Source organism: Eschrichtius robustus, chromosome 18, assembly GCF_028021215.1.
Source record: "Eschrichtius robustus isolate mEscRob2 chromosome 18, mEscRob2.pri, whole genome shotgun sequence".
Taxonomy (NCBI): domain Eukaryota; kingdom Metazoa; phylum Chordata; class Mammalia; order Artiodactyla; family Eschrichtiidae; genus Eschrichtius; species Eschrichtius robustus.
In genome coordinates this window covers 48,959,804-48,979,169 of record NC_090841.1, presented here as the reverse complement: position 1 = coordinate 48,979,169, position 19,366 = coordinate 48,959,804, and positions in this window count along the sequence as shown.

Genomic DNA, 19,366 nt, shown 5'->3' with positions numbered 1-19,366 from the left:
GAAAAAACCTCACATTATTTTTTTCCTTTATTCTGTCTTTTTATTCCAGGGTTGAACCCTAACACTGAGACGGGAGTTTTGCAATCTCCCTCAACAAAAATTACTTCAGGGAAAATTTGGAAAGATCATTACAAAAATTGACCCTTTCTCAGAAAACTGAAATAAAATGAAAATAGAAAGCAAAACTATTCAGGTCAGGGCAGGAAACACTTGGGAATACTTTTCAAAGGATAATTCTGATTTGGGTATGAGGAATTGGCACCAACATGGATCAAGTGTAGAAGTGGCACCAAAATCAAGACTCCATCAGTCAGGTGCACTGAATAGTCAGGGGCAGAACAATAGCCTTCTCTCCAGTGCTTCATCTGGTCCACAACACCATCCTACAGGAGAAAGGAATGCATTGTAAATATCCTTCCCTATTCATTCACTCACTCATTTACTTTTTATTCATTTTCCACATACAGATTAATTTAACAAGGGCTAAGCCAGACCCTTCATTGTGTGGTTCAGATACAGAGATGAATACAACAAGATAGTCTTCATCTTTAATGCGTGCACAACCTAGATTAGGAGGCATATAAGTCATCACAGTACGGAAAGGTGAGTACAATAAGAAAGGCACAGAGTTATAAAACAGGTGAAAAGAGGGTCGCTGGATTCAAAGGGAAAAAATGGAGGCATTTGAACCAAGTCCTGAAGATTGAATTGGGGTGAACGGACAGACTGAGTTGGGTAGGATGAGATTCTAAATAGTGGAAACACATGGGCATGAAACGGTGATATGTGATGTGAATGATCGTAGCATTCAATATGGCCAGAGAATGGGCTTTTATTAGGGTGTGGAAGAGATGCAGCTGTGGAAGTGGACAAAGTCCATATTCTAAAGGGATTTCTATGCCATTCTAAATGGTTTTCACTTGTTACTGAAGGTAATAGTGGGCCCAAGAACAATATGAAGCAAAGAAATGGCATGATCAAACATAATTTTTTTAGCTTTTCATTCTTTAATTTTTTCACTTTTATTTATTATGTATTTTAACATGTAACAATTACCTAATAATGCATAATATAGTTTTAAATATATTTTAAATTTTTGATTAATTTTTGAATTTGAATTTTTAAATTTAGTACATTCACATTTTTAAAAATCAAAACAATCAACAAGGTATACAATGCATTATCTCATATCCATCCCGTTTGGAAACATTCATCCCAAATGCCTTTATCAAACAGATAGCCACTTTTATTAGTTGCTTGCAAACACAAATAAATATAAACATATATTCTTATTTTCCTCCTTTCTTACATTAAACTTAACATCTATGCTCAGATCTGCACCTAACTTCTTTTTTATTTTATTTTATTTTTTTTTTAAAGTGAAAGCAGGTTTATTTAGAGAGGTAACACACTTCACAGAGTTTGGGCTGTCTCAGAAGGTGAGAGCGGCCTCAAGGTGTATGGATGATTAGTTTTTATGGACTGGGTAATTTCACAGGTTAACAAGTGGCAGGAATATTCTAACTATCTTGGAGAAGGAGTGGGGATTTCCAGGAATTGGGGCACCACACACTTTCTGGTCTTTTATGGTCGGCCTCGGAACTGTCATGGCACCTGTGGGTGTGTCCTTTAGCGTATGCTAATATATTACAATGAGTGTATAATGAGGCTCAAGGTCTATTGGCAGTCAAATCTTCTGCCATCTTGGGCCTAGTAGGTTCTAACCAGTTTTCGTGGTATCCTGTTGTTGTTTTTTTAACATCTTTATTGGAGTATAATTGCTTTACAATGATGTGTTAGTTTCTGCTTTATAACAAAGTGAATCAGTTATACATATACATATGTTTCCATATCTCTTCCCTCTTGTGTCTCCCTCCCTCCCACCCTCCCTATCCCACCCCTCTAGGTGGTCACAAAGCACCGAGCTGATCTCCCTGTGCTATGCGGCTGCTTCCCACTAGCTATCTGTTTTACATTTGGTAGTGTATATATGTCCATGCCACTCTCTCACCCTGTCACATCTTACCCCCCCCCCCCCATATCCTCCTTCTTTTTAACTTAATAATATAGCTCGGAGATTTTTCCATATCAATACATAAAAAGCTTCCTCGGTCTTTTTTAACTGCCTAACATTTAAAAAAGAGTACTCTCATTGCAATGTGAAAGAAAATAGAAGGAAATGGAAAACTGCAGGAATCTAAGCAAGAAATGATAAGATCCTTGAAAACTGATATATCTAGAAACTGGAGAAATACCAAGAAGACAGAATCAACAAATTAGGAAGATAAGTTGGGGAGGGGGTAAGATCAAGATAAGAATTAGACATACTCTAGGATTCTGACCAAATGGTGAAGCCATGTCAGATGATGAAACACTTACAGAGAGAAGGAAGTCACTAGAGGAGCAGGTTGGGGTAGGCAGGACTGCAGAGAGGATGAGTTGAGTTTTCACCATGTAGAATTCATGTATCCCCTTGGAGATGTTAGGCAGTAAGTATGGAGCTCAGGAGAGAGGTGAGAGATGGAGAGTTTGGAATCACTAGAATATAGTAAATAATTAAAACCCTGGATATGGATAAAATCATCTAGCAAGAATATGGAACAAGAAAATAAAAGCAGGTGAAGATAGAATCCCCTACATTTAAGAGGTAGTTGGAGGAAGAGAAATAACTACTGCCTGACATTAGAGATTAGAATAGCTTTTGCCAAACCCTGTCCTGTGGAGGTGGTCCACACACACACACACACACACACACACACAGTGTGCCCTGGTCAGAAATCTTGGAGATTCATAGTATGCATTACCATATTAAAGGCTTGTAACATCTTTAGAACTCATTTTTGGAAAAAACAGTATCCAAGTATTTAGATAAGAACTGGAAAATTCTGCCTTTAGCACTAGAGAAGATGACGTCAGCCCTGGGCTCTGTGCTTTTGAGGACACTGCCTTGGCTCTTGCCTAACTGCTTCCTTTCCCATAGAATGAAAAGTCCATGGAACTAGGAGTATATTTTCACCAGGAGGCTGTCCAACCCCTACCCCTACATCTAGACCATGCTCTAGGTATCTGGAATCCCAGAATTTGCTGCCCTCATGGCCCTAAATCTGCAACCAGGGCTGTGTCGCCCTTTACCTGGTCTTGCCTCCTGAGGACAGTGTATCCACCCCCTGGTGTACATGTCAGTAGGCCCAACTTGTGGTCAAGTAGTGACTGGGGAGTGTGGAAAAGCTTGGAGGGGTGAGCTGATGTAGCCGCACAAACATGAACGAGAATCCTCATGATGTGGGTGGAGCTGGGGGTCGGAGGAGGAAGCTGACAGACCAAGGGCCAAAGGCTGGGGCCGGCTTTCCTCACCCCACCTCATGACCCAAAGGGTCTGAGAATTCCAAAGTCAAACTAGCCTTCCAGAGCATTGTGAATGTAGATGTATCAAGTTGGAAGATGGCATATGTTTAATTTAGCAATGTGTTAGCTTGATTTACAGCTTGCAAATATTTAGACATATGGCATATGGGCCTCTATTTGTATTCTTGAGCTGGTTCCACATAGTTTATGGGCTGGTCTGGGAAGGAATAACAAGAGGACAGGACAATTGACAGCCAATGAGGAAGGGTGGAGTAACCCTTATAGGAAATAAACATTTTTAAACAAGTTTGAGGAAAAGTTGGTTATTCAGTCTACAGCACATGTTCTCATTCCTAGGGCCATGGGTCCTGCCTTAGTTCCTTTAATCTTTATAACCTTTGAGTTTACAAATGAGTGAATTGAGATGCTGAGTGATCAGTCATGTGCCCAAGTTCACACAGTTTGTAATTGCTGGAGATTATTACTCAGGACTCCCAACTCCCAAACCAGCCTCATCTCCACCATATTCTGCTGCTTCAAAACTGGAGAATGCCAACATCTTTTTCTTTTACAAAATGAAAAGAAACGTCCCACTGAGACAAATGTATGGTCTTCAACCCATAGTACATTTGAAATTCATGATGCAGTCTTGGAAAGTAATCTGTTGTGTTGTCTTTAGGCATCGTCTACTAAGGTATGTCCAGTTTAGAAATAAGCAACCATGCTCTGTCACTTCTTAGATACAATTCTCTCACCAAAAAACATACACATTAGTGTATCATGAAAATCACTGTTTAACATTGACGTTACGGATTAGCATTTGATAACTTATTACTGCAATCATTCAGCTTAGTACATATTTAGAAAAAAGAAAAACATATATATTATATATGTCTATATTACCTAGACTATATATATTACATACATCTATATGGCATTAATACATAGACCCAAGAAAACCTAAAAATATACAACATAAAACTTAGTATTATGTATTTATACCAGAAAAGGGTTATTTTGGTGCCATCTCGAGTTAGAAATGTTAATGACAAATTTTTAAATACATTGTATAAATAAGAAACAATCCACTAAAAATAGGTTTATAGTTTTTTAAGAGTTTATAGATCATATTTCAGAAAACAAAGTGCCTGCACTCAAGTTGATTCCTAAGTAAATCCTTGATTTGGCTGGATTAGAGAATGAGACCCCTATCTACTTGGTTGCTCCTGGGATGATTCTTTTTTGAAAAAGTCTGAAAATGGAAAAAGTTACTTAATAAAAAATTAAGGAAAAATTATGTAATACAAATTACGGGGGAATTAGCTGATACAAAAAAAGGAGTTTCCAGAAGTTAAATATTTAATGTAGGTATTCACTCATCCTCCTCCAGTTCACTCCTTTCACTGCCTCTGCAGAATTAGAAAAATAGACATAATCTATCCTAGATATCCCTGTGTGCGCTAGGCAGACAAGCCTCATAACTGTCACAGATTATTTAGGACCACAGAAGCAGAAGCCCAATGTATCTTGGACTTGCCTGGGGACCAAGATCCCCTGGGAAAGATCTTGAAACTCTGACCATACTTGGGTTCAGGGTTAGACTGATGTATGTGAAACTGCCCCTTCCCCTCCAGGGAGGAAAAAATCTGACCTTGGATGTAAACAGAACGTTATTGACGCCCATACCTGATGCCAGAGAGTCTAGGATGGTGTGTGGTCACCACTAACCCAGCGCCCCTCATCCCTGGAGCTCCTGAGTGATGTAGATGAAAGGATTGTGTCACTGGGACCCAAGCCACTCTGCTGTGGGAGCCTGCCATGAAAGACCTGGTCATACACAATGTGAGAGTCATTAGTCCAGAGAAGAGAGGCAGCAATGGCACAATGTCCAAAAGCAGCAAAGTGACCATGAGAAGGATGTGGAGTAACAGCCATAGCCTCCAGCATCGGAGGGTCCCACCTTTGTCTCCCTCATGGGACTTCGAGGGCAAAAGACTTGTCTAACGCCAACAAGGTGGTGCAGGGGACACTTGACTTACATACGGCACTCCTAAAACTTCTGAGAGATTTAGAGAAGGGAACCTGTGGAAAAGTCAGGCTCTGTCTAGTACCAGTAGGTGAGCACAGAGCATCAAGATGTGGGCATTTACTTCAAATAGGATCATATATGCACCAACTGGAGAAGCCGGGAACACACATAACACTACATAATAGGCAATATATATATTACACAATATACATACAGGCATATTACATAATATACATACTATTACGGTGCATCTTTGGTATTTGACCTCATTATTCAAATGGAAATTATAATTTCTCTTGAAATGTGTCTTTTATTTAATCTCAATGCCACTTGAAGGTAGATGCATACTACGTGTTCCCATAAGATATTCATCAACATATTAATAAGTGATTGCCACATGTCAGGCACTATACATAGGACTGGTTGAGCAGGTCAGATGTGATCTTTACTCTCACGCACCTTATAATCAAGAGCCACTCCAAATGCAATTATCACTCGGAATGTTTCATTAACATCCCAAGTTTTAAGCATGTTCATTTCTGCCTGTTTATTTCTTACAAGTAAGAGGAAATACTTCTTCAACCTGAGTGTCCATCAACAGATGAATGGATAAAGAAGATGTGGTATACACACACACACACACACACACACACACACAGTGGAATACTACTCAGTCATAAAAACAAAGAATGATGAAATTCTGCCATTTGCAGCAATGTGGATGGACTTGGAGGGCATTGTGCTAAGTGAAATAAGTCAGACAAAAAGAGACAAATACTGTATGATGTCACTTATATGTGGAATCAAAAAAAAATACAACCAACAAGCAAATAAGAAGCAAAAAACAAAAAACAAAAAAGAAGCAGACTCACAGATATAGAGAAAAAACTAGTGGTTACCAGTGGGGAGATGGAAGTGGGGGAGGGACAATAGAGAAGTAGGGGGAAAAAAGGGGTTATTATGGGATTATATGAAATCACGTACATGAAACTTTTGAGAATTGTAAAGTACTATAGAATTTAAAGAATCTTTCATTCAATAAAAAAAAGTTTTTAAAGAGGAAATACTTCCAGATTTCATTGTAGCAAAACACACCACACCAAGTGGTAAGAACAGGGCTGGCTTTGTGGGCGTGTGATCTGTGCCCAGGATCCACACTTAGAAGGGCCCTGTGATTGACTTAAAAGTTCTGCTCTCACCATCTTAGAATGTGTAATAATTTTTGAGCAAGGAGACTCCACATTTTCATGTTGCACCAGGCCCTTCAAATTAGGTAGCCAGTTTGGGGTGAGCAAAGTTTTCCTGCTCTGTGCATAGATAGTGTGCTGCTGCATGGGTAAAGGGTTCATGGGTAGGGTTGCCAGGTTTAACAAATAAACATAGAGACACCCGGTTTTAGTGTAAGCCCCCAATATTTCATGGAATCCATCCAGTATTGCAGAGAATACACTTATACTAAAAAATTATCCATGGTCTACATAAAATTCAAATTTATATAACTAAAAACAGTTGTCTAGGCTCAAAAAGATAACTGACAGATAGCCTTGAGCAGAAGATTTTCGTCATCCGTGATTAGAAAGTAATCAGTCATTTTAGCACATTATTTACTTTTGGAAAGACAAAGCGAAGTTTCTTGTGCAGGAATCACCATTTTCCAGCATATTTAGTAGATAAATTGCCCATTCATCCTCTGGTTACAGAATATTTGTGTTCAATTTTGTGCTTTTTTTAAAAAACGTATATTCAATCTTTTGCATAAATGCAGGGAATCCACAGGCTCTGTCTCGGACTTTTTGTCTGTTGGTTTTCTTTTTTCCTGCTCACCCTTTGCAACTTCCTCCCTTCTCATAGATTCAACTAACACTTAGACACTAGTGTGTTGGAGCCAACTTGTGCCAGCTCAGACCTGACTGTTAGCATCACTTCCCAATTCCACATGCAGTGGCCTCATGTAGGGATGGAAAGTCAGCAAACACTACAAATCCAGTAACCCCCTGTCCCCATCCCATATCTGGTTATTCAACACTTAACAGGATGTCACTGCCTATACCCAGTATTCAGGGCCTTTTTCAACTTGGTTCCAACCTATCCTGCTGCCTAATCTTCCAACTACTCCTTTGTATCTGTCTTCAACTCTAATCAAATGAGACAACACTGTGTTCTCCCAATGGCCATAAACCATCCTACCACTCTGCCTTTGTTCATGCTGCACTCTTCACCTCCTCCATGATGCTTTCAATACTTCCCCAACCTTGCCTTCTAAACTTCTGTCCCAGGGCCTTTTGTTTGACATTTTTCACATTCTAACTTGCATCACAGTTATTTATACACTTGTCTTTTCTTCTTTACAAAGTCAAAAGTATATGTCAAAACATGAGCCAGGAGGACACTCAAGATGGCGGAGGAGTAAGACTTGGAGATCACCTTCCTCCCCACAAATACATCAAAAATACATCTACATGTGGAACAACACCTACAGTACACCTACTGTAGGTGTCAGAAGACCTCAGACTTCCCAAAAGGCAAGAAACTCTCCACGTACCTGGCTCTGTGGCTGACAGGGTCTTGGTGCTTCAGCTGGGTGACACAGGCCTGAGCCTCTGAGGTGGGAGAGCTGAGTTCAGGACATTGGACCACCAGAGACCTCCAGGTCCCAAGTAATATCAATTGGCGAGAGCTCTCCAGAGACCTCCGTCTCAACGCTAAGACCCAGCTCCACTCAACAACCAGCAAGCTCCAGTGCTGGACACCCCATGCCAAACAACTACCAAGACAGGAACACAACTCCACCCCTTAGCAGAGAGGCTGCCTAAAATCATAATAAGTTCACAGACACCCCAAAACACATCACCAGACGCAGTCCTGCCCACCAGAAAGACAAGATCCAGCCTCATCCACCAGAACACAGGCACAAGTCCCCTCCACCAGGAAACCTACACAACCCACTGAACCAACCTTACCCACTGGGGGCAGACACTAAAAACAACAGGAACTACAAACATTCAGCCTGCAAAAAGGAGACTTCAAACACAGTAAGTTAAGCAAAATGAGAGGACAGAAAAATACACAGCAGACGAAGGAGCAAGGTAAAAACCAACCAGACCAAACAAATGAAGAGGAAATAGGCAGTCTACTTGAAAAAGAATTCAGAATAATGATAGTAAAGATGATCCAAAATCATGGAAATAGGATGGAGAAAATACAAGAAACATTTAACAAGGACCTAAAAGAACTAAAGAGCAAACAAACAGTGATGAACAACACAATATATGAAATTAAAAATTCTCTAGAAGGAATCAGTAGCAGAATAACTGAGGCAGAAGGACGGATAAGTGACCTGGAAGATAAAATAGTGGAAATAACCACCACACAGCCGAATAAGGATAAAGGAATGAAAAGAATTGAGGACAGTCTCAGAGACCTCTGGGACAACATTAAACATACCAATATTCGAATTGTAGGAGTCCCAGAAGAAGAAGAGAATAAGAAAGGGACTGAGAAAGTATTTGAAGATATTATAGTTGAAAACTTCCCTAATATGGGAAAGGAAATAGTCAATCAAGTCCAGGAAGAGCAGAGAGTCCCATACAAGATAAATCCAAGGATAAAGACGCCAAGACACATATTAATCAAGCTATCAAAAATTAAATACACAGAAAAAATATTAAAAGCAGCAAGGGAACAACAACAAATGACATACAAGGGAATTCCCATAAGGTTAACAGCTGATCTTTCAGCAGAAACTCTGCAAGCCAGAAGGGAGTGGCAGGACAAATTTAAAGTGATGAAAGGGGAAAACCTACAACCAAGATTACTCTACCCAGCAAGGATCTCATTCAGATTCGATGGAGTAATTAAAAACTTTACAGAGACGCAAAAGCTAAGAGAATTCAGCACCACCAAACCAGCTTTACAACAAATGCTAAAGGAATTTCTCTAGGCAGGAAACACAAGAGAAGGAAAAGACCTACAATGACAAACCCAAAACAATTAAGTAAATGGTAATAGGAACATACATATCAATAATTACCTTAAATGTGAATGGATTAAATGCTCCACCCAAAAGACATAGACTGGCTGAATGGATACAAAAACAAGACCCGTATATATGCTGTCTACAAGAGACCCACTTCAGACATAGGGACACATACAGACTGAAAGTGAGGGGATGGAAAAATTTATTCCATGCAAATGGAAATCAAAAGAAAGCTGGACAGGCAATTCTCATATCTATTTATGCACCCAATATAGGAACACCTCAATACCTAAGGAAAATGCTAACAGCCATAAGAGGGGAAATTGATAATAACACAATAAAATAGAGGACTTTGACACCCCACTTTCACCAATGGACAGATCAACCAAAATGAAAATAAATAAGGAAACACAAGCTTTAAATGATACATTAAAAAAGATGGACTTAACTGATATTTACAGGACATTCCACCCAAAAACAACAGAAAACACTTTCTTCTCAAGTGCTCATGGAACATTCTCCAGGATATGTCATATCTTGGGTCAAAAATCAAGCCTTGGTCAATTTAAGAAAATTGAAATCATATCAAGTATGTTTTCCAACCACAACGCGATGAGACTAGATATCAATTACAGGAAAAAAAACTGTAAAGAATACAAACACATGGAGACTAAACAATATTCTACTAAATAACCAAGAGATCACTGAAGAAATCAAAGAGGCAATCAAAAAATACCTAGAAACAAATGACAATGAAAACACAACGGCCCAAAACCTATGGGCTACAGCAAAAGCAGTTCTAAGAGGAAAGTTTATAGCAATACAATCCTACCTCAAGAAACAAGAAAAATCTCAAATAAACAACCTAACTTTACACCTAAAGCAACTAGAGAAAGAAGAACAAAGAAACCCCAAAGTTAGCAGAAGGAAAGAAGTCATCAAGATCAGATCAGAAATAAATGGAAAAGAAATGAAGGAAACGATAACAAAGCTCAATAAAACTAAAAGCTGGTTCTTTGAGAAGATAAACAAAATTGATAAACCGTTAGCCAGACTCATCAAGAAAAAAAGGGAGAAGACTCAAATCAATAGAATTAGAAATGAGAAAGGAGAAGTAACAACTGACACTGCAGAGATACAAAAGATCATGAGAGATTACTACAAGTAACTATATGCCAATAAAATGGACAACCTAGAAGAAATGGACAATTTCTTAGAAAAGCACAACCTTCTGAGACTGAACCAGGAAGAAATAGAAAATATAAACAGACCAATCACAAGCACTGAAATTGAGACTGTGATTAAAAATCTTCCAACAAAGAAAAGCACATGACCAGATGCCTTCACAGGTGAATTCTATCAAACATTTAGAGAAGAGCTAACACCTATCCTTCTCAAACTCTTCCAAAATATAGCAGAGGGAGGAACACTCCCAAACTCATTCTACGAGGCCACCATCACCCTGATACCAAAAGCAGACAGAGATGTCACACAAAAAAGAAAACTACAGGCCAATATCCCTGATGAACATAGATGCAAAAATCCTCAACAAAATACTAGCAAACAGAATCCAACCACACATTAAAAGGATCATACACTATGATTAAGTGGGGTTTATCCCAGGAATGCAAGGATTCTTCATTATACGCAAATCAATCAATGTGATACACCATATTAACAAACTGAAGCATAAAAACCATATGACAATCTCAATAGATGCAGAGAAACTTTCGACAAAATTCAACACCCATTTATGATAAAAACCCTCCAGAAAGTAGGCATAGAGGGAATCTACCTCAACATAATAAAGGTCATATATGACAAACCCACAGCAAACATCATTCTCAATGGTGAAAAACTGAAAGCATTTCCACTAAGATCAGGGACAAGACAAGGTTGCCCACTCTCACCACTAATATTCAACATAGTTTTGGAAGTTTTAGCCACAACAATCAGAGAAGAAAAAGAAATAAAAGGAATCCAAATCAGAAAACAAGAAGTAAAACTGTCTCTGTTTGCAGTGACATGATATTATACATAGAGAGTCCTAAAACTGCTACCAGAAAACTTCTAGAGCTAATCAATGTATTTGGTAAAGTAGCAGGATGCAAAATTAATGCACAGAAATCTCTTGCATTCCTATACACTAATGATGAAAAATCTGAAAGAGAAATTAAGGAAACACTCCCATTTACCATTGCGACAAAAAGAATAAAACCTAGGAATAAACCTACCTAAGGATGTAAAAGACCTGTATGCAGAAAACTATAAGACACTGATGAAAGAAATTAAAGATGATACAAACAGATGGAGAGATATACCATGTTCTTAGATTGGAAGAATCAACCTTGTGAAAATGACTATTCTACCCAAAGCAATCTACAGATTCAGTGCAATCCCTATCAAACTACCAATGGCATTTTTCACAGAACTAGAACAAAAAATTGCACAATTTGTATGGAAACACAAAAGACCCCGAATAGCCAAAGCAATCTTGAGAAAGAAAAACAGAGCTGGAGGAATCAGACTCCCGGACTTCAGGCTATACTACAAAGCTACAGTAATGAAGAGAGTATGGTACTGGCACAAAAACAGAAATCTAGTTCAATGGAACAGGAGAGAAAGCCCAGAGATATACCCACGCACATATGGTCACCTTATCTTTGATAAAGGAGGTAAGAATATACAATGGAGAAAAGACAGCCTCTTCAATAAGTGGTGCTGGGAAAACTGGACAGGTACATGTAAAAGAATGAAATTAGAACACTCCCTAACACCATACACAAAAATAAACTCAATAATGATTAAAGACCTAAATGCAAGGCCAAACACTTTAAAACTCTTAGAGGAAAACATAGGCAGAACACTCTATGACATAAATCACAGCAAGATCCTTTTTGACCCACCTCCTAGAGAAATGGAAATAAAAACAAAAATAAACAAATGGGACCTAATGAAACTTAAAAGCTTTTGCACAGCAAAAGAAACCATAAACAAGACCAAAAGACAACCCTCAGAATGGGAGAAAATATTTGCAAATGAAGCAACTGACAGAGGGTTAATCTCCAAAATATACAAGCAGCTCATGCAGCTCAGTATCAAACAAACAAACAACCCAATCCAAAAACGGGCAGAAGAGGACCTAAATTGACATTTCTCCAAAAAGGATATACAGATTGCCAACAAACGCATGAAAGGACGCTCAACATCACTAATCATTAGAGAAATGCAAATCAGAACAACAATGAGGTATCACCTCACACCGGTCAGTATGGCCATCATCCGAATATCTACAAACAATAAATGCTGGAGAGGGTGTGGAGAAAAGGGAACCCTCTTGCACTGTTGGTGGGAATGTAAATTAATACAGCCACTATGGAGAACAGTATGGAAGTTCCTTAAAAAACTAAAAATAGAACTACCCTACAACCCAGCAATCCCACTACTGGGCATATACCCTGAGAAAACTATAATTCGAAGAGAGTCATGTACCACAGTGTTCATTGCAGCTCTATTTACAATAGCCAGGACGTGGAAGCAACCTAAGTGTCTATCGACAGATGAATGGATAAGGAAGATGTGGCATATCTATACAATGGAATATTACTCAGCCGTAAAAGAAACGAAATTGAGTTATTTGTAGTGAGGTAGATGAAACTAGAGTCTGTCATACAGAGTGAAGTAAGTCAGAAAGAGAAAAACAAATACCCTGTGCTAACACATATATATGGAATCTTAAAAAGAAAAGAAAATGGTTCTGAAGAACCTAGGAGTAGGACAGGAATAAAGATGCAGACATAGAGAATGGACTTGAGGACCCAGGGAGGGGGAAGGGTAAGCTGGGATGAAATGAGAGAGTGGCATGGACATATATACACTACCGGATATAAAATAGATAGCTAGTGGGAAGCAGCCGCATAGCACAGGGAGATCAGCTCAGTGCCTTGTGTCCACCTAGAGGCGTGGGACAGGGAGGGTGGGAGGGAGATGAAAGAGGGAGGGGATATGGGGATATATGTATACGTATAGCTGATTCACTTTGTTATACAGCAGCAGCAAACACAACAATGTAAAGTAATTATGCTCCAATAAAGATGTTTAAAAAATAAATAAAATAAAATGCTAAAAAAAAAAAGAAAGCCACCCCTATAAATTTAAACCAGTAAAATTACCAAGGAATCTAGCAGTTCCCCTTATCTTTAAAGGCGTGACTTCAGAAATAAACTCCTAAGAAATAAAAACCAAAAACAGAAACCATGAGCCAAGTCTGGTTTGTTTTTGGTCTATTTGTTTTTTAAAGATAATCCTGCTCTAGCCCAGTAACTTAAATAACCCAGGCATCAAATACAGGTTCTTCAATCACTGGATTTATTCAAACAGAAAAGAATTCAGACCTTATAGAGTGTCTTTATAGCGTTAGAAAATAATTTGTCTCAGAACAATTGATTTTGAATCATTTTGACTGCATAAGTCTTTGAGAGAGAGGCCAGCATATTCTAATAAAGCTATGCCTTGGTTTTACTGAGAACCAAGCATTTTGTTTTTTAATGGCAATGGCAGTAGAAGAATCCTTTTAAGCTGGAAATAAAGTTGTTACCTATTCTTGGTAGATCATAGCTAACACATCACATTGAAATTGCTTCAACAAATATTGAGTCCCTCCTTTATGGAAGATGCAATATTATGTGTTACACCTCATAAAATACTTTGAATTGCCAGAAAATGGAAACCCTTCCTCAATTTTTGTGTGCTAATGGCGTTGAAAACAAAGAGGGTGATTCATGTAGAGCAATCCATATTAAAATTTAAAATGCATTAAAATTAAATAAAGGGCATACTTCAAGAGCACATATAATTTACATTTGAGTAATAAGAGAATAGATACTTCCTTTTCAGAATTTTCCCTTGGTATTCCATGAGCAATGTCAACTATTGATGTCTTCAGCTTATAAATGTAGTGCAGTCATAGAAACAGAATTTTAAAATCCATTTGCCTGGCCTCATTCACTCCAAAAAAAAAAAAGTCTCTATTGTATGTCTCTTTATCTACTTCCTGATAGCTTCTCTCATTTAATTTTACTGGTACCAATCGTGGTTGGGGTGTGTGTGTGTGTGTGTGTGTGTGTGTGGGTGTGTGTTTGAGCTAGGAAATGCAGAGCAGAGCAATGTAGTAATTCGTGATCTGTTACACTCTCATATTACACGCACACAAGAGGATTGCATTAAGATATGGAACATTCCACAAAGTCAATGAGATTCAATGAAATTTCATGGAAGTTGTGTGTGTGATAACATTGGAAACCTAGAATTTCTTCCAAGCTGATACGTTCACACCATGTTGAGAGCAGTTCTCAGGCTGGGCTCTATATTTTTGCAGTCCTATTGGACCAGTCTTTTAAGCTACAACCCTGATTCAGGTGGAAGGATGCAGGAGACTTGGCCTTCAGGGGAAATTTACTCTGCAATTTCTCAGCAAGGCTGGACTCTGTTCAGTAATTATCCTTGCTCCGGGGAGATCTTTGTTCTTGACAATTCTCCAGGGAAGGGATGTGGGTGGAGCAACCCCCCTCTTCAACCCCTAGGTTTGCCTAGTGACTTGGAGTCACTGGAGTGTGGCCAGCTTGCTTGGGGAAAGGATATCAACCCTGGCATGAGTCCCCCGGAATAGCAGTAGGACAGCCCTTTTCAAATCCTATCCGTGTCGGCCTGCCTCATTTTCCATTGGCCTGAGAGAACTTTCAAATATCTGCCTTGGGAAGATAGGTGTACTAATAATGCCAGAGCCACCCCATACAGCACCTTTGTGCAGATATGAAAAAGGCACCCTTCTGGGCAGATGTGGCCTCACCTCAGGGTGCAGGACCCAGTGAGCAGAGTGCAATGGATTCCCTGCGCCCCCCTACAATTACCTTCCCCACTGGCTGCCCTTATGCAGGGCACAGCTTACGTATACAATAGCTATGACTTTCACTCTTCACTTGCTGTTGTCACTTCAAATATTATGAACAAAACAGCAACCATCAGGATTTTCAAGCTTAAAATTTACCATTTTCAGCAGCACCTTGATGACATGCCATTAAGTGAGACTTGCTGATAATAAACGCCCTGATTACAGCCCTGGCTTTCCACTTTACCATATCCTGTCTGATTCAGACACATCATTACCGAGGTTATAAGCAGATGTATCAAAGATAAAGCCTTACTTTGAGTCTTGCTGTGGTTTATCTGTGAGACGTCATAAAATTTCTCTATATTGTCAGATTATTTTAAATCTGTCTTAGGTGACTTCATATTACAATCTCTATCTGTTCTAATCATCAGGTCATTAAATAACCTTGCAAAAGAATTGTTAGTGTATTCTAACATAATTCTAGAGAATTTCCCTTCAGGTCCATGGTGGTTATAAGAAGGAAAAAAAAGAGTTAACTTAGCAGCATGCTAGGAATATATTCCTTTTCAGCTACGCCAGCAACATAAGCCACTCCCTTTTTAAAAAAAAAATTTTATTTTACACTGTAGTATAGTTGATTAACAATATTTGTTAGTTTCAGGTGTACAGCAAAGTGATTCAGTTACACATATACAAGTGTCTATTCTTTTTCAAATTTTTTTCCCATTTAGGTTATTACAGAATATTAAGCAGAGTTCCCGGTGCTCTACAGTAGGTCCTTGTTGGTTATCTATTTTAAATATAGTAGCTTGTACACTCCCTTTTATCTATGGGAGAAGAGTCCTTTGCAGGGGCTACCCTGAAGGCACAAGGCCCAGAGAAGCTCATCTCCTTGGAGGCAGGGGACTCTCTCACACAAAAGGGAAAAAAAAAGAACACAAATATCTTGCTGCTGACCAGAGAGGGTTCAATAAGCAGCAGAGAAGTGAAAATAGATAAGATCCCTGCCATCTCTGGGCTGACCCTCAGCACTGTACCTGGAATAGCATAGGCCCTCAATGAATACTTGCTGAATACTTGAACTGGGGGTCTACTGCACAGTGACCTTGTGACATATGTCACCATCCAAGGACTCAGTTCCTTCAGATGTGGAAAGTCACTCCAGAGTTTTAGCTCAGGTTCAATACACGCCGTGAGATTCCCAGATGCCTGGTGCTATTTTAAAAATTCCCAAATGAGTTCTATTTTTCTATATATTTGACACAAGGGAAATGCCTGTGATCGCATTGCCTCACTGCATAAGCATATCCTGACAGGTTTTAAAAAAAATTAATAGCTATTTAATTTACAAAGAATGTTGCTATGATTAAGGACATGTTGGTTCCAATGGATTAAGGGAGCTCATCACATTTTATAAACTGCCAACATGTAGTGACACTTTCCTCTTGAGGATGAGTTTCATCAAATTGAAATGCTGGTTTCTGGTTTATAATTCAATCCATTTCACTGACTCACAGAGGGTGGAGTAAAATGACAAAGTTCTTTGGTCCTTCAGTCAGAGTTTTTCGTATTACTGGGTGATTATGCACTTACCTTTTTACCACATGAGGCGCTAGGTAGAACCAGGGTCAATACTTACCACCCTGCAGCTGACTCTTATGTATTGTAGAACTGCCCTCAGATAAACATGTCGGATCAGAGGAAACAAATAAAGCATAAGACTGTCATTAAACCGAGGAGTGTTGTAAGGACAAGGAGGGAGAAAATACCATGGCCATGCCAGCTAGAACGCTGTCCAAAAGGAGGCGCCAGCAACTCTTCACCCCCAGGTACACGACATACTAGCTACCGTTACTGCCTTCATAAAGGGATGCAAAACACTGGCCAGACACAGCATAACAAAGTGCGTATTGTACATATAAGGACGTAGGAATATAAATACAGAAAACCAAGTGCTTTCGCTGTCGAAAGAAGAAATTAACTCATTTGTGCAGGCAAGTTTCTGAACTGGTTAATTAGATTCAGACTTTAGCCTCCCCCCCGCCTCTCCTACACCCCTACTTTGTTTGGAATCAGTGATTTCTTATACTCTAGACCAAGAGGGCTCATACAGCTGTGGAAGTGTGTTCAGGAAAGGATTCAGAGAACACAGGGATTGTGTGACAGGTGGGAACTCTATAAAGACGTACAAGGACTTAACTAAATTATAAACTCTCTGTAGTACTTTTGTGATTGTTAATTGTTTTGGTTTCTTTTTGTTTGTTTTTTCTTCTCGTTTAATTGAGATATAATTGACACACAGCACTGTATAAGTTTGAGGTGTAGCATAATGATTTGACTTATTTATATCACGAAGTGATGATCACAAGAAGTTTAGTGAATATCCATCCTCTCGTATAGATGCAAAATTAAAGAAACAGAAAAAAAATTTTTTGCCTTGTAATGAGAACTCTTAAGATTTACTCTTAACAACGTTCATATATAACGTACAGCAGTGTTAATTGTATTTATCCTGTTGTACATTACATCCCTAGTACTTACTTATAACTGGAAGTTTGTACCTTTTGACTACCTCCATCCAATTCCCACTCCCCCAACTCCCATCTGTAGTGTCTTTTGTATTTAACATACGTTCTTTTCTAGTTAAGCCCATTCAAAATAGAAAGAGTTTGATTTTGAAGAGATTGCTGATTTAATGTGTGGACATATTTACAAACCAAGTATAGCCGGTTGTGGAGCGTCTGTGTCAATAGAAGAGAATGGTAGCGTAATGACAGAAGATGAAGGCCTTAAAAGGATCCCGTGTATTTCTCCTTGAAAAGTGTTTCTGGGTTTACGTTTAATTAGATATGTCTGAATTCTGTGCATTTGAAATACTTCAAACAAAATAATGAAGCTCCAGTTCTGACAAAGGGGAAGGACCAGCCATCTTCCCCATTCCACTGACTGCACACCTCCTCCCAGCCCCTCAAACTATACAGGAAGCTGCCCGTAGGTGCATCATGTGCATTAGCCTGAGAAAAAGCAAATGAGAAAGTGGCCATGGACAACTGACCTGCGGACAATTACAACTTGATTGTCTCCTTCGATGCATATAAAAAAGAATTACACACACACCACAACAAGAGCATTCTCTTCTTCAGAGGCAAAGTCCTCCTCCGACCTTGTCTTTTGCACCCTGGGAGTGGAAGATCAAGACAAATGTAACCTCTACTATGACTTTCTCCTACCTTAGTTATTCTAACTTAAGCTCTCTTGCCGATATTCACCTGAAGAGCAACAGAATATTAAAGTGATAGGTCTGCGATATTTATGCTTCATTTTGATTTTCCTTAATCCTAAAGGAGGCTACTACAGAATTTTAGAACCCAATAGCTCTGTGAAGATATTGAGTACAAATCTAGTCACTGTGTCCATTAGTGCAAAGCAGCGTTTCTCAAGCCCTTTCATGCAGAATACTGGTTCTAAGAGATGTTAACAGATCTACCATGAAGTCAAGTATTTCTAACCAAGTAAGTTTGGAAGCTTTGCCTTCTGGATGACCTTCTTGAAATTTCTTGATGAACTCATAACAAAGGCTCATGAAAGTACTATTATAAAGAAAATTCTTCTTTGTTGAACCCATGGTTTTCCAAACTTCTTTGACATTAAAAATTTTGAGAAACACCTACAAGCATCTTGTAGAATGAAAGTCAACAAAGCATATGTTTGGAAAATACTATTGTTTAAAGAACAACAGGAGTGGAGCAACTATTAGGTGTATGTAAAGGAACAAAACCCATACAAAAAACAGAATGTTTTAATAATACGTTAGTATTTTGTGGTGAAAAAAACTTCTTACAAGTCACTAGAAGAGTGCATCTATGAGCAAGTCATATTATGGTTATAGTTTTAAATGAAAATGGAATATACAAATGTATCTTCATATACTTTATTGGTTGCCCATTTACTCTTTTCTTAGAATGATAATATGATAACAATAGTTTTCCTTTTTAAAATATTATTTGGATTTACCATATTGAGTATAAACTGCACTTTAAAAATTCAGAAATTACAATGCTGAGTTTCATTTCTGAAGCTGTGAATTTCATACCAGGCCAAGTTTTTTTCTTCATTTATTTTCATT